Here is a 13456-nt window from a genome sequence, read left to right as displayed (position 1 = left end):
TGTCTGGGTCCCTTCAAAATAAAGACCCTGCTGAAATGCTGCTTGCAATAATCAATCTTCTCAATTCAGTAATTATTTAGGATTTATGTAACAAATAACTGTTTTCATTGTTTTATCTTTCCTGAGTCTCATGTTAGCATATTATATCCACTTATACATGCATTTCAGTAAGTCAATCGAATTTGATCAATCCACACTCCAAAACAACTCAAACATGGTGAGAGAAAATGGATAAAATATCATCTATTTTTCTGAGCGCACTTTTTTCCTTACCTTGAGTCACTAGACCCCTCATCCATCAACCAAAAGAAAAGGAACAAACCCACAGGAGGAAGCCCTCTATGGTAATTGCACCTGATTGTAATCTGGTGGCAGATTCCCAGTACTGCATCAGCCTCTATTGTTACTTGGAGTCCTGGGATCCTTCTTGCAGCGTGTGAAGTTTGAGCTGACCGCCTCCCAACTTGGGCAATTAGCCAGTGCCAGCAGTGACAGAAAGTAATCGTGAACACAAAAAACAAGCACATTAAACCTGGCAAACATGGCTCATTGTCATGGATCAACTCCACTTGCTCATTTTCTCACTGTAGCTAAAACAGTAGTAGCTGCTAACATGGAGTTTAAATATAAACTTTAATTTCTCATTAATTTCTGTAACTCTCAATTTGCTGACACTATTCAATCCTGATTTTCTGATTAAACAATTATCCACCAACATGATAATAGCGCTAAGAATCCTTATCCTCAGACTCAAGAAATGTAGCAGGACAAACAATGAATAAGAAATCTTTGCATCAATAAAACTGAACAATATGTCTCACTAGCTACATATAGTCCAACGGTAACAGTTTAGATATTACTGCCTTATTTCTTCTCTGTGCCTCTCTCCAGAACGACTTCTAGTTGTGGTTGAACTGTTCACTATAAAGCTTTCCCTGATGGCTTGCTCCACAAATCTATTTCTTTTGGGTTGAAATGTTCCTTCTGACTTTCCTTAGTGTTTCTAACTTCTTTCTTTATGTCATGTCAACTGATAGAATGGGGTACAGTACAAAACAGCTCTGTTTGCATCAAACAGAAAGAGGTCCTGGTAGTTCAAACTGATTTTATCTGTTATGTCAAAGGGAGTTGTTTAAGCCACTATCTATGTCAGAATGATCTACAGACAGACATTCAGTGCCAGGAGTTTAATGACCGTGCAAGAGTTAATACAGACAACATGTATAATGACACAAATACATGTCACACATCTGTGGTTTCAGCGTGGATAGAGATGGAGGATCCATGTGCACTGCTGTCCCTGGGGCTATGCATGTTTCACAGGTTGTTGGTTTTCTGCGAGTTATTTGCCTCTTCACAGCTGGTGCCTCCCTCAGAGCTCACAATCAAAATTGGATGTGGAAGATTTCCATTGGTTAGGTTCAGTCAATGGTAACCCTTTCAGATACACTCACTGCTGCCGCCTGTGGGTAACCCTTCTTACTGCACAATGTAAAACCTGCTGCTGAAAATATGGATTAATTGTGTAAAACCATCTATAACTCATTCTAAAAATGAAAGAAAATCTTTAAGTTGTATTGTACTTTTCACAACCACCAATGTCTCAAAGTGCTTTCCAGTCAATCAGATAAAGTACTTATAAAATGTAGGCACGATTGCAATGTAGGAAACTTGGGTATATATCCTTAAATGTGAAATTGGCATTCTTGGCTGAAATGATAACACTGTTGCCTCCAAAAAGAACTTGAGCTTTCAGACCTGACTCCAGAGACTTGAGCCCATAATCTCTGCTAGTATTGCTTATGCAGAATGGAAGGAGTGCTCTCATTTGAATATGGCATTCACTTGAGGCCTACCTCTGTCCCATTGGTTCTTGTGGAAGTCAAAAATCCTGTGAGTCTGTTTGAGAAAGAGGGGGGATTTTTACTGGTATTGTTAGTAAATCAACCCACAATCAACCACACCACAAAACTGTGAACTGGTAAATCATCTCTGTTGTTTACGGGGCAAAATTACTACTCCTGTTCACCTGATTGTTAATCTGAAGAGTAACTTATTTGACGTTTTGCAATTCAGAGATTTGATGAGGTGCTATTAAGACATTTCTGGCACATATTTACAGAGTAGGAAAGTACCCTGATTTATAACAATTTCAGGAAGGTTATTTCTTGTCCATTATTGCCTTGCTGTAGAATTCATTCCTCATTGAAATAAAATCCCTTTGATCTGATCAGACTCTTCTGGTAGTTGATAAAAATTAACACACTCACTGGCAATGCTATCTGTTGGGTTGCCAACCCACCAAGATTCCCTGGTGTCCCTTGAAATAATTAATGAACCCTCAAGATACTGCTGTAGGAAATCCTGGATAAAAATCATAGAGGCATTAAACTAACCTGTGTAAATTCTTATTTATTCTGAACATTTTCATTTGTGAGATTATGAAACTATTGAAAGAGAAGCCTGTATGGTCAGCTGGGACAGTACTCCAATGAAGCCTTCAGGAATTCTTGCAACCACAGTTCTTCTCTTCTGTTGACACAATCTCCCTTGTAAACCTGATATTGTGACTTGCCCCCTCTCCTCTCCTGTGCAAGTAGCTATTCATTGTGTGCAGCTAGATTGAAGTGCTGGTAGGCTATTTTACCACAGAAAGCACTACACAGAACGCAATCCTACCTTTGGCCAACAGCTTCTTCTGTACAAACAAATCTCGCAACAGCGGTTACCGGTGACTTTCAAGAGTAAGAATATGGAAGTTTTTAGTTTTGTCCCTTGTACCCCTGCCCATCACCACTGTTTGAAGTCTAATGCTACAAATCCGGAAAACTTTGGGACAGAGAGCTGGACTGCTTCGAGAGTTAGATCTGGAGTATTTGATGAGGTTGTACAGCAACATTTGGGGATTAGAGCTGGAGTGTTTGTGGCGTTTGAGCTGGAGTGTTTGGAACAAATCTTATTGAAAGTACAAAATATGGGCATTTGCTGAATGTATTTAATTGGTCAGGACAGATCATTTGGTACAGCTTAGGGCAGAATTATTTACAGATGGCTACTTACTGTAGGACTGGAATAACTTGTCTAGCATTGAACCTGGTATTAGTTTTGACAGAAATTGATAGTATTTCAACCCAGTATTTATCAGTACACAGAAGATTAACTGTACTGCCAAATAGCTCTTGAGACGATACTCCCCTATAATCCTTTGCAGGTCAAATTTTATGCAATCCTGTTTGCAGTTCACCAAAGCGATTGGTTCACCTGACATGTTCCGGAGCTCTTTTGTAATCATGCAGTTGGGTGGTTTATTCTGATGGTTGAATAAACACAGTAAAACAATCCAAGTGAAGCTTTCTATACCTCTGCACTAACTTTATTGGATGTGATATTCATTGGTGGTGATAAATATCATATGAGTTTCCATCTTTCACTGATGGTCTTCTCACCTCCCCTTCCCAGTTTCTCCACTTGCCATTTTACTCCTGGAGCTGGTGACTCATATTGAATTGGCTTCCAAAGGGTGACTGTACCTCACCCATGAATTGATTTTTTTTTTTATTCATGGGATGTGGGCACCACTGGCTGGCCAGCATTTATTGTTAATCCCTTGTTGCCTTGAGAAGATGGTGGTGAGCTGCCTGCTCGAACTGCCCCAGTCCATTTGATGTCGGTACACCCACAATGCTGAAAGGGAGGGAGTTTGAGGATTTTAATCCAACAACACCAAAGGAACGGCAAGATATTTCAAAGTCAGGATGGTGGCTTGAACCTGCAGGTGGTGGTGTGCTCATGTATCCGCTGCCCTTGTTCTTTTGCTGGTAACGGTTGTAGGTTTAGAAGATGCTGTCCAAGAAGCGTTGGTGAATTTCTGCAATGCATCTTGTAGATGTACACACGTTATTACTGATCATCGTTGGTGGTGTGCTGAATGTTTGTCGATGTGCTATGTCTAGATAATTGTTCAGAAAGGAAGAAAAATTGCATTTATATTCCACTTGCATTACCCTGGGACACCCTGAAGCACATGACAGCCAATTACGATATGATTTAAGTGTATCACTGTTGTGTATGAAAATACAGCAGACTATTTCTGCACAATCTGATCCCTGGAACAGTAAAATGCTAATAGAAAGACCACGTGTTCTTGTGATGTTGGTTGAAGGATAAATGTTGGCCTGATCCCCAGAGAGACTTACTCTATTCTTCTGAGGGTCATTGAATCTTTCGAGACTATCTGAAAGGGCAGAAGAGGCCTCAGCATTGTATCCCATCTGAAAACCAGTCCCTCTGACAGTGCAGTCATTCCCTCAGTACTACACCAGTGTGCCTACCAGAAACTCGTGCTCAAGTTATGCAACCTGCTGATTTTATAGAAGCAATAGTCCTATCACGGAACTAGAGAACTGGTAGCCTTTATGATTATCGTGTTTGAGCTTGATCCATTCTCATCTGAACCTTCTTAAGTTAAATTTAGGCAACTTTGCAGCCTCTAGGGATCAACATAGCAGACAACAGCTTTAGAACATGACCTTTGCCCTCCATTGGCCCCTTCCCCCACCACATCTTATTTGTTTCTTCTGGCTTTGCTCTCAGCACAGTGGATCCATTTTCTCCTTTTCATGCCTACCACTTACACTGATTTTACACCCCTTTCTCTCTTTTACTGTCTTTTGTCTGAGCGCCCTCATCACCTGTTCCATTTGTTCCTCCTTATCCCTCTGTCAACAACATAAGACCCAATTCACCCCTGTTTGCAGACATATTGGGTATTTAGTGGATCTGCTGGTGAGGATCCTGGCCTTTATGTTGTCATGCAGCAAGCAGAGAATGGTGGTGAATTTCTGCAGGCTGCCACATGGAGGCTGTTCAACAACCCTTCCTGGCTGACAGAGTTGAAGGTTACTGTGAGGTCAAACAGGGCAAAATTAAATTTGATAATGCTCCATTGTGCAGCATTCAAGCTCACAAAACAAACAATCTCTCAGTGACTTTTGGTCCAGAAATGTATATAAAATCATAGAGATGTACATCTGATCAAGATCCTGTTGTAATCTGAGGTAGCCTTCTTTGCTATCTGCTACACCTCCAATTTTGGTGTCATCTACAAACTTACTAACTATACCTCCTATGTTTGGTATGCTTTCCTTTATTGGTCAGAGTATTGAGTACAGGAGTTGGGAGGTCATGTTGCGGATGTACAGGGCATTGGTTAGGCCACTGTTGGAATATTGCATGCAATTCTGGTCTCCTTCCTGTCTGAAAGATGTTCAGAAAAGATTTACAAGGATGTTGCCAGGGTTGGAGAATTTGAGCTATAGGGAGAGGCTGAACAGCTGGGGCTATTTTCCCTGGAGCGTCAGAGACTGAGGGGTGACCTTAGAGGTTTACAAAATTATGAAGGGCATGGATAGGGTAAATAGGCAAAGTCTTTTCCCTGAGGTCGGGGAGTCCAGAATGAGAGGGCATAGGCTTAGGGTGAGAGGGGAAAGATATAAAAGAAACCTAAGGGGCAACATTTTCACACAGAGGGTTGTACGTGTATGGAATGAGCTGCCAGAGAAAGTGGTGGAGGCTGGTACAATTGCAACATTTAGGAGGCATATGGATGGGTATATGAATAGGGAGGGTTTGGAGGGATATGGGCCGGGTGACTGCAGGTGGGACTAGATTGGGTTGGAATATCTGGTCGGCATGGACAGGTTGGACCGAAGGGTCTGTTTTCATGCTGTACATCTCTATGACTCTGTGACTTTAAATGCCTTCTTCACTATCCTATCTACCTATGATTCTACTTTCAAGAAGCTGTGAACCTGCACTCAAAGGTCTCTTTGTTCAGCAACACTCCCTAGGATCTTACCATTATGTATATAAGTCCTGCTAAGATTTGCTTTCCCATAATGCAGCACCTTGCATTTATCTGAATTAAACTCCATCTGTCATTTCTCAGCCCATTGGCCCATCTGATCAAGATCCTGTTGTAATCTGAGGTAACATTCTTCTCTATCCACTACACCTCCAATTTTGGTGTCATCTGCAAACTTACTAATATTACTTATGTTCACATCCAAATTATTTATATAAATGATGAAAAGCATTAGACCCAGCACCAATCCTTGTGGCGCTCCTCTGGCCACAGACCTCCAGTCTGAAAAACAACCCTGCACCACTACCCTCTGTCTTCTACCTTTGAGCCAGTTCTGTATCCAAATGGCTAGTCCTCCTTGTATTCCATGAGATCTAACCTTGCTAACCAGTCTCCCATGGGGAACCTTGTTGAATGTCTTACTGAGTCCATATAGGTCACGTCCACCACTCGCCCTCATCATGGGAAAATATGACTCACCCTGCTCCCTGCTGCCAATTGAAGGTGCAAGTAAAGCCTACTTAAAGATTTCATCCTACACCACTGGTATTCAACCACCAGCAATGGGGTGATCACTTGTGAGGGTTTGCTTGCAACTTCCAAAAGCATATCCTTGGGCGGCATGGTAGCACTGCTGCCTCACAACGATAGGGACCTGGGTTTGATTCCTGCCTGGGGTGACTGTCTGTGTGGAGTTTGCACATTCTCCCTGTGTCCGGTTTCCCCCCACAATCCAAATATGTGCAGGTTAGGTGAATTGGCCATCCTAAATTGCCCATAGTGTTAGCAGCATTAGTAAAGGGTAAATACAGGGGAATGGGTCAGGGTGGGTTACTCTTAGGAGGATTGGTGTGGACTTGTTGTGCCGAAGGGCCTGTTTCCATACTGTAGGGAATCTAATTAATCCATATCCATTGTTCAAAGAACACAGAATCAAGAATGGGGAGCCCACAGAGAGCCAACCTTCTGCCCACATTGCTGAACAGATTACGACCTCCCACAATCCCATCACACCTTTACTCACCTATGGCCTGAATGCCACTGTGATCCTGGGCATCTGCAGCTTGCAATACCTGCCATTTCTGCTGCTCACACTGTCACTGCCTGAAATGCTATTGGTCATCAGCTCTCAGTGGAGTGAGATGTCTACCCCCAGGCACCTTGATTTTGGCAAAGGCCTTGCTAGCCACTGAGAGACACCTCAATCAGTAAGCGTACCCCAAAGGAAGTGACCTAGGGCAGTTACTGGCTCTTCAGCTACAGGCAAGACCTCAAAGCCCGCATTAAATATCACCCTAGGAGTGCCAAGGTGAGGAGGAAATGGAAGGCGAAGAAACAGCGTTGCCAATTGGGAAAGGTATTAAACTGCAAAGCCTGACTAGCATCTAGTCTTTATCAGTACACAGTGGATAATCTACATAGCATATGGTTAATCAGATGAACCTTTCCAAAAATAAACTGTACATATCATGTCTTGCTTTGTCTATCATCTATTCACATCAACCTTTCATAAAAGTGAGAGGTTAACCTGACATGTTCCAGACAAAGCATCTCTAGGATCATTTTGCATGACATTCAGCCTTTGTGATAATAAACTGGGAGCATTTTTTGTCCTGGGTTCCCTCCAACTCTGTGTTTGTTTCACTTGATCTGATTCCTTAGTTGCCATGATACATTTCTTTTATGCCAAATAGTTAAACGTATTGTTTTTGAAATAAAATTATGTTTATATTTTATTTCATGAATTATGCTGAATGTACTGGCTGTTTTAATAGTCCCTATTTCAGTGTAGTGGTTTAACATGATTAGCATCTATTAGTGAAATTTTGGTTGTTATCTGTACTTTTTGCATTGTTTTTTTGTTGTGATTTAATCACAGATGTAAAGCATTACCACCCAAGTAGAAAATCGCCAATTAAACCAATAATTAAGGGGCGGAATGGAGCAGAATAAGCCTAGTAACTATTTGACGTCAATGTGTTTTTGCAGTGAACGTGTCATTAACTCTTAAACCGCTGAGAACTCCAGGGAACTTCAGGCTTCCTTTGCAGGCTACTTTTATAGCTCAAACACCAAGACAGACATCAATATTACAGGTGAAAGTGCTACTCCCAGAATGTAAATATTATCTCTGTGCAATCCAACCCTACATTACGGAGAGTGAGATTCTCTTGGCGTTTATCTGGTTAAGATCACCTGACAACAGAATTAAGGCCTGTGTGAGTCAGTTCCACACTGGCTCTGCCCACTGACCTTCTGTGGAATTGGGCTTGACAAGGCAGATGATGAAATGGGGTTCCCCCTGGCTGGATAGTCTAGAACTTGGGATCACAGTCTCACATTAAAAGATTGGCTATTTAGGATTCAGATAAAGACAAATGTCTTACTCAAAGAGCAAGGACTGATTAGGGATAGTCAACATGGCTTTGTGCGTGGGAAAACATGTCTCACAAACTTGATTGAGTTTTTTGAAGAAGTAACAAAGAAGATTGATGAGGGCAGAGCAGTAGATGTGATCTATATGGACTTCAGTAAGGCGTTCGACAGGGTTCCCCATGGGAGACTGATTAGCAAGGTTAGATCTCATGGAATACAGGGAGAGCTAGCCATTTGGACACAGAACTGGCTCAAAGGTAGAAGACAGAGGGTGGTGATGGAGGGTTAGATTAGATTAGATTACTTACAGTGTGGAAACAGGCCCTTTGGCCCAACAAGTCCACACCGACCCGCCGAAGCGCAACCCACCCAGACCCATTCCCCTACATTTAGCCTTTCACCTAACACTATGGGCAATTTAGAATGGCCAATTCACTTAACCTGCACATTTTTGGATTGTGGGAGGAAACCGGAGCACCCGGAGGAAACCAACACAGACACGGGGAGAATATGCAAACTCTACACAGAGTCGCCTGAGGTGGGAATTGAACCCAAGTCTCTGGCGCTGTGAGGCAGCAGTGCTAACCACTGTGCCACCGTGCCACCCATGTTTTTCAGACTGGAGGCCTATGACCAGTGGAGTGCCACAAGGTTCGGTGCTGGGTCCTCTACTTTTTGTCATTTACTTAAATGATTTGGATGCGAGCATAAGAGGTACAGTTAGTAAGTTTGCAGATGACACCAAAATTGGAGGTGTAGTGGACAGCGAAGAGGATTACCTCAGATTACAACATGATCTGGACCAGATGGGCCAATGGGCTGAGAAGTGGCAGATGGAGTTTAATTCAGATAAATGCGAGGTGCTGCATTTTGGGAAAGCAAATCTTAGCAGGACTTATACACTTAATGGTAAGGTCCTAGGGAGTGTTGCTGAACAAAGGGACCTTGGAGTGCAGGTTCATAGCTTCTTGAAAGTGAAGTCACAGGTAGATAGGATAGTGAAGAAGGCGCTTAGTATGCTTTCCCTTATTGGTCAGAGTATTGAGTACAGGATTTGGGAGGTCATGTGGCAGCTGTACAGGGCATTGGTTAGGCCACTGTTGGAATATTGCATGCAATTCTGGTCTCCTTCCTATCAGAAAGATGTTGTGAAACTTGAAAGGGTTCAGAAAAGATTTACAAGGATGTTGCCAGGGTTGGAGGATTTGAGCTACAGGAAAATTCTGAACAGGCTGGGGCTGTTTTCCCTGGAGCGTCGGAGGCTGAGGAGTGACCTTATAGATGTTTACAAAATTATGAAGGGCATGGATAGGGTAAATAGGCAAAGTCTTTTCCCTGGGGTCGGGGAGTCCAGAACTAGAGGGCATAGGTTTAGGGTGAGAGGGGAAAGATATAAAAGAGACCTAAGGGGCAACTTTTTCACGCAGAGGGTGGTACGTGTATGGAATGAACTGCCAGAGGATGTGGTGGAGGTTGGTACAATTGCAACATTTAAGAGACATTTGGATGGGTACATGAATAGGAAGGGTTTGGAGGGATATGGGCTGGGTGCTGGCAGGTGGGACTAGATTGGGTTGGGATATCTGGTTGGCAAGACGAGTTGCCAAAGGGTCTGTTTCTATGCTATACATCTCTATGACTCTAGTTGTAAACATTGGAATTTTATACCCAAGAGGGCTGCAGACACTGACTTGTTGAATACATTCAGGACTGAGGTGTTTGATACAAAGAGAATCAATGGGGATGAAGAAAGGCCGGGAAAGAGTATTTGAGGTAGATAATCGTTCCATGGTTTTATTAGATTAGATTCCCTACAGTATGGAAACAGGCCCTTCAGCCCAACAAGTCCACACCAACTCTCCAAAGAGTAACCCACCCAGACCCATTCCCCATATTTACCCTTGACTAATGCAGCTAACACTATGGGCAATTTTAGCATTGCCAATTCACCTAACCTGCACATCTTTGGATTGTGGGAGGAAACCGGAGCACCCGGAGGAAACCCATACAGAGACGGGGAGAATGTGCAAACTCTACATGGACAGTCACCTGAGGCTGGAATCAAACCCAGCAGTGAGGAAGCAGTGCTAACTACTGAGCCACTGTGCCATTGATTGCCAGAGTTAGAGTCGTGTCGATTGCAATATATAAATCAACCTTTGTAGCCTCCAAAATCCTTCCAAAAACAGGTTTGACTTATATACTGAGGATAAAATGTGACCTGCCATTGTAGGTAGTCACCATTTTGAAATGTGAAAAATTTAATGTGGAACAGATTATTGAATGAATTTATTCAGCAACGATACTTTGAATTTAATCAAAGAGCTTTAAAATCCATGAAGTTCATCTTCATGGGCATTCACAAAAAATACTTTGAATTCATTGAGTTGCTTTGACTATGCTGTCATCATAAGCATTCTGTGATGGATCAGACGTGGTGCGTTTAGTCTCACAATCATCCCTCCAGAACAAAACATCTTCTTCCCTATTCAGGGAATTGGATAGGCTACATTTTGAATTATCTGATGACCATTTGTGCAACAGGACCATCCCATGATTTGGGGATGAAACTGATTTTTCTTCACAGATGCTAAGAGACCTGCTAAGCCCCTCCAGCAACCCCTGGTCTTGCTCCTGATTTTGGCATTGAGTTCTTCCATGAGTCTGAGCGAGTTTGATTTTCTGCTGCAACAGTAGACATTTTTGATCCATAAAGTGACTGCACAAACTAGGTGTTGCGGTGAATCTTTGCTGGATTCATAATCAATACATTTCTGGAGATGATGTCAGCATTGTGATGTTTTTCAATGACCTATTTTGATATATGTTTCTCAAGATCTAGACCAGTGGTTGGTCAATGTTCCCATGATGTATTTGGTCCTGGATATCTTCCCCATGGGAGTTCTTCCATTCAAGCACCAGTTTTCCATTCACATCAAATTCCTTCAATGCAGCACAATTATTTAACAAGTTAGCAGATGTTCTGACTTTTAGCTTGAGACCAACTTCATACTTCATTTAGTTTGTTGGAAGCCTCATTTCTCTTTGTCATTCGCAATATAAGACATGTAGTCTGCTCTGTGTGGGTGTATCTTTAAGTCCTGTACGTCTTCACAACACAGCCTGCTTGATCCCTTGCACTCAATTATAAGGTACTGGTAAGTAAAATGTGCATTTGTAGTATGAAAAATTGAAGCTGACAACTAATTCTAGAAAGGGGTAAGGTGGGAGCTGCAATTTATGTCCTGTATATCTGCAAAAACATAACTTTTTCAGGAATATGGGGTCATCTAATGCACCTGGATGATTTATACACAGCAATCTACTCCTGCTTCTGTACCTTGTATACTTATGTCTTGTTATACACCTGGACAACCCACCCTTGAAAGAATGTTATGTATCAAAGTCAAAACAGTTACCATAGGTTCATTAGTGTTAATGATTTAGATAACTTAAGATAACTGCCCAGAGAGGAAATATCAATAGTGGTATTTTTTAAATGTTGACTGTCCTGCTTTCATTATGTAAATACTTGGACACAAATCCTCCACATTTGTTTTGCAAATGTTAGCACACATGTAGGTCTCTATGTTCCTGTGAGGGAAATTTGCTGATCATGTTCTGCCAGTACACTGATCACAGATTGGGGCAGAGATCATGTCTTGCCAAATTTCTGACCCATATCACAGTTGAGTGTGGCTGGGAAATTTAATCTACACTGTTCAAACTCAACTTCAACATATACTGTACCGTTAACTGGATCCATTTCGTTTCTTGCTTATGTTGCACGAGTTGATTGCATTCAAAGTCATTAATATTTGGATAGTAAATAGGAGGAGTTAACTTGCACTTAATACCCAAACAACCCTGACAATTGCTGACTATTTCACATCTTATCTTGTCAGTTTTACAGTGAGCATTTAAATTCTATATTCTTAATTTTCCTCCCTCGTACCTGCAAGTTCCATTTATATCACAATCCTCTAATACTTCACCAAAGTGGCCATTCTGATTACATTCCTGTGAGACACATTGGCAAGTTTCACAATGTTAAAGGCACTGTTTAAGTGCGCAGTATGCTTGAGCCAAATGTTGGGTCTCAATAAGTGGATGCCAGATAACATTGACAGGATGCAGAACTGGGCTGATAAGTGGCAGATAGAGTTCAACCTGGAAAATCATGAAGTGATTCATTTTGGAAGGTCAAATTTGAATGCAGAATTCAGCATTAAAGGCCGGATTCCTGGCAGTGTAAAGAAACAGAGGGATCTTGGGGTCCATGTCCATAGATCCCTCAAAGTAGCCACCCAAGTTGATAGGGTTGTTAAGAAGGCATATGGTGTGTTTGCTTTCATTAGCAATTTAAGAGCCGTGAGGTAATGCTGCAGCTCTATAGAGTTCTGGTTAGACCATATTTGGAATATTGTATTCGGTTCTAGTCACCTCATTACAGGAAGAATGTGGAAGCTTTAGAGATGGTGCAGAGGAGATTTACCAGGATGCTGCCAGGACTGGAGGGCGTGTCTTATACAGAAAGTATTAGGGAGCTAAGGCTTTTCTCATTAGAGCAAAGAAGGGTGAGAGGCAACTTGATAGAGGTGTACAAGATGATGAGAGGCTTGGAGTGGATAGCCAGAGACATTTTGCCATGGCAGAAATGGCTATCACAAAGGGGCATAATTTTAAGGTAATTGAGGAAGGTTTAGGGGAGATGTCAGAGGTCAGATTCTTTACACAGAGAGTAGTTGGTGTGTGGAATGTACTGCCAGCGGCGGTAATAGATTCAGATACATTAGAGACATTTAAGCAACTGGATGATAGTAAAATGGAAGGTTTGTAGGTTAGTTTGATCTTGAAGTAGGATAAAAGTTCGACATTGAGGACCGAAGGGCCTGTACTGTGCTCTTCTGTGTTCAATGTTCTAATAAGTTAGTTGTGAATAGATCAGAGATCCTCTACTGCACTACAGCAGGTGTGGTTTGAAGAAACCAAGAGGCAGGAGTCAGGCAATTGTCGGACCCTAGCTAACCTTTTCACAGGGCAGCAATCAAAACTGGGACCACCAAGCTGGGAAAGGTCTGTCCTACACTGTGCCATGTATCTGCCTACCAGTGACCTGTAAATCTTATTTCATGGCTGGCAGTTATGTGGAGTTTAAGGGTCAGCAGCAGATGCAGACACCATCTCAATCTTAGCAACTCCTTCCAACAGTTCACA

The 13456-nt window shown here is 42.1% G+C and overlaps 1 protein-coding gene and 1 long non-coding RNA gene across 3 annotated transcripts in view; one reads left to right on the top strand and one right to left on the bottom strand.

The window, feature by feature from the left end:
• LOC122540113 (MORN repeat-containing protein 1-like) overlaps window positions 1–13456 on the top strand; it is a 202549-nt gene that overhangs the window by 83239 nt on the left and 105854 nt on the right. The gene's annotated exons all lie outside the window — the stretch shown is intronic.
• Window positions 1373–13456, bottom strand: part of LOC148139769 (uncharacterized) — a 39193-nt gene continuing 27109 nt past the window's right edge. Inside the window, exon 3 of the long non-coding RNA XR_015753444.1 lies at window positions 1373–1501. This is a non-coding gene — a long non-coding RNA (uncharacterized LOC148139769). The remainder of the gene's footprint in view (window positions 1502–13456) is intronic.

This window comes from Chiloscyllium plagiosum, unplaced genomic scaffold, assembly GCF_037043375.1.
Source record: "Chiloscyllium plagiosum isolate Xiang-an unplaced genomic scaffold, Cpla_swu_hap1 HiC_scaffold_37, whole genome shotgun sequence".
Classification (NCBI taxonomy): Eukaryota; Metazoa; Chordata; class Chondrichthyes; order Orectolobiformes; family Hemiscylliidae; genus Chiloscyllium; species Chiloscyllium plagiosum.
The sequence above is the reverse complement of the archived record's forward strand: the minus strand, read 5'-3'. Positions and strand labels throughout refer to the sequence as shown.